At 38.5% G+C, this 3,404-nt stretch overlaps 1 protein-coding gene across 1 annotated transcript in view; it reads right to left on the reverse strand.

The window, feature by feature from the left end:
• The window catches only part of GRID2 (glutamate ionotropic receptor delta type subunit 2), a 1,321,020-nt gene that overhangs the window by 221,217 nt on the left and 1,096,399 nt on the right, over window positions 1–3,404 (reverse strand). The window lies entirely within an intron of this gene.

Here is a 3,404-nt window from a genome sequence, read left to right on the forward strand (position 1 = left end):
ATATTAGGAATATTTTTTGCCAAAAAACATCTCCCCCCCCCCCGCCAACTCCTAATAAACTGACACATTGACAAGTTACAAGACATTAAACACACTATTGAATGAAGTGTCAGTGGATTAGGCATTCCTCCTGTCAGCATTATCAGTGTTATACTGGTAAATCTGGCTCAGGTGTTATGCTGATAGTTGCTCAGCAGAAAAATGAGGTTATATGAAGAGACACAGCCAGACCACCTACTATTATTCAAACAAGTGTAGAGCAGGTGTGTTTTATATCCTCAGGGCCCTGTCAGCTCCAAGTCATGGACTGGACAGGAGAAGGCAATTGCAAAGTAAGTAAACTTCATTTTCAGCTGCAAAGCCCAAACTATAAAAACCCAGAGGATAATCCTGAACATAGTCAAAATGCTCATCCATCTATGTAGTGATACCAGATTACCTTCCTGTAAGAGGAACTCTGGTATCTGTACAAGGCTTGTTAATTAGTACTCTACTGTGAGAGGTATTTTGGAGCTCTTCTGTGAATTGGTAAAGAATTAGGGTGTCTGCTGAATTAAAGTACAGTTGCAGCATTTTCATTCACCTTTCATTCTTAGCATCAATTCAATTCATTTATTCTTACCATCTTCCTCACACCAACTTGAGCTGCTACATACATAACTGGACAGACTGCAGTGGCCAAAATGGTTAAAGGCCTTGTGAAAGCCTGTAATGCTACATTGGGACAAGAACACTGGGTATTTTGCTGACCCACCTCCAGACCCCAAAGGATCCAGTCTCCTGGGACTGCTAGCTTACAGGTAGAAATCAAAACATCTTAGTGCACAAGACATTTCTTTACTTTGCCTTGATTAACTTTCTCTTCCATTGTCTTCTAATTTGCCAACTCCAGCTGTAGTGAATACTGCAGCTGGTCACAGCAGTGATCTATAAGCCCACATGTGTTCCTTGGTTTTTCAGTTTGATTACCACACCTGTCACTAGAGCTGAACTAGAGGATTAATTAGTAAGTCAGTTACCACATCCAGGAGGATTTCTGGTTCCATCCACAGAAGCAGAATTTTTTTCTGCCCGTAGTACTGTTGAAAACATATTCACAATAACCAGAACCAATGCTGGGTGTTGCTAACATGGTTCTCTTACAGTTACCCTGACCATTGTTGACAGTATTTTTTTTCCTGTGGGAATCAGCAGAACTAAGCCATGTTAGGTAGGTTATATCATGGTATAAGAGCTATAATACTGCTATAACCATATTCTCAGAAAAATATAATTCTATACACTGCAATTAGGCAAACTGAGCTAGCAGTTGTTGCTCACATGGTTTTTCCTGCAGTGTCAAAAGGAGTTAAAGGGAATATTTGTTCAATAAACTCAGGATGAAACTTTTTTGATATTGCCTGCATCTGTATGCAAGGAAGACTATTACTGTTTTAGACTTAAGAAGCAAAGACAAGTATCTTTTATTGCACACTCCATGAATATTATTTCACTTGACAGTAATTCACCAGTTTCTTACAGGCTAAATAGCATGTATACTGAGTTAAATATACAGAGGTATTAGACACATTATGATTCTGGCTATGCAGCTTGAGAAAGGAATTTTCCACTTCATGCTGCTGAGAAAAATTCAGGTGCTTTAGGCTAGAATATCATGCACTGAGGAACAAGGTGGGTAGGGTAGAGCATTAGGCACTATTATTCTCAAGGGGCGAAAGATCAGACAAGGGCACAAAGGAAGTGTTTCATTATATTTTTAACAGTAATCGTTCTAGTGGTAGGAAAGCCTGCAGGGGATTAAGTAGGATAATGTGCTTTTTAAGAAGACGTAAAGAGGTATGTAATGTGATATGTTTAAGCGCCTATATGATTTTTCTTGGAGTTGTCAATGAGTGTTTAAGCAAGCATGCCTTTGGTCCTGGTAAATCCTTTCAGAATAAATATCTGTCATGGAAATGTAGATTCTTTGTCTGAATGGGATGCATATTTCATAACATATGCAAAAAAGGAAAATCAATTTGGAATATACTGAACGTTTAGGAATAATAAAGAAAAAAAGAGATAAAAGCACATGCTCTCAAGACTAATCCAAGTGAATACAGAAATACAAATGCCTTCCTATTATTCAAATTTGAAAAAGCAGTTAGGCAAAAACCCTCATTGTTTCTATACTTTTGGTTCAGGACTTCATTTGCTTGCTTGCTTACTTGCTTGCTTGCTTTCTTTCTAAAGAGTGGGAAACAATACACACGGATGGCAAGACCAAATCTAATATGCCAATTCTTCTTGGTCAGTCACATATTTGGAAGTATTTGCAACTCTATTAATCTGTTCAGAGTGAATCTACCCAGCTGTTCAATAACCAGACTGAATTCTGTTAAATGCTACGGAGGTGGAAAGAACAAGTGCATGTCCAACAACAAATGCACCTTAATCTGATTTGTGGGGGAAGAAATAGGGCCAAAAAGTATTAAGAGAAATTTTATGCATGAAGCTTTCCAAGCTGCCCTGTCCTTTATGTTTCAGGTGAGCCTGACAACAGACCTTGAAGATTTTGTGATCCAAAAAAGGCTTGAGAAATATCAATGCCGGCTGCATTGCATTCTCATTCACACAGATGCAATTCTCACTGAAGTCACTGATGAAACACCTGTGCAATCAGTGGAACTAAATGAGGTGAAAACTGTCACTGGATTTGGCTCCCTTCCCTAATACTTTATTCAAACTGCTGCTTCCTTCAGTATAAAAGAAAAATGCCAATAACATTGTATTTAACAGAGTGTAAACAAAACAAAACACATTGAAAAGGATTTTAAGATGTATTAAGAATGTTTTGACAAAAGTGCTTTTAAACAGCACCTCTATTCCTGCCATCCACTTAGAAACCCCTTGTGATAGGTGACTTGTACTTTAATTCAGGATTGGGAGGGTGCAAGTAGAGGACTATACACCCTTCCAGTAAGAATAGGAATACAACAAAGATAATAAGATTTTTTTTTTTTGCAACACACAGACTGTATTCCCTGCATACGTTCTCTTTCTACAACAGAGAAGTCTCTTCATGGACACAACACAGCCTAGTGGAGACTCTTATCAGTTGCAGTTTTTATTTTAATTTTCCTTGGTGCATGGGATTAGAATATAACACCACATTTATAATCCAATTAAGGGGGGAAGACTCAAGTAGCTCTTGCAAGATAGAGTTTATCAAGATATCTTTCCTCCTGGACAAGCCAAATACAGTCTACAAAAAGCCTTCTCTTTAATGTCTACCCAAACAACAAAGGGGTTTCTCCCTCTCTCAGTCCTTCCTACAAGGGGGAAAGCAGGAGGAAGAAGAAGAAAGCATGTGTGCACATGTATGTGCAGAATGGGGTCAGAGGAAGGGCAAGCTGAAGTGCTCT

This window comes from Gavialis gangeticus, unplaced genomic scaffold (genome assembly GCF_001723915.1).
Source record: "Gavialis gangeticus isolate Ggan-Ray unplaced genomic scaffold, GavGan_comp1, whole genome shotgun sequence".
In the NCBI taxonomy this organism is placed as follows: domain Eukaryota; kingdom Metazoa; phylum Chordata; order Crocodylia; family Gavialidae; genus Gavialis; species Gavialis gangeticus.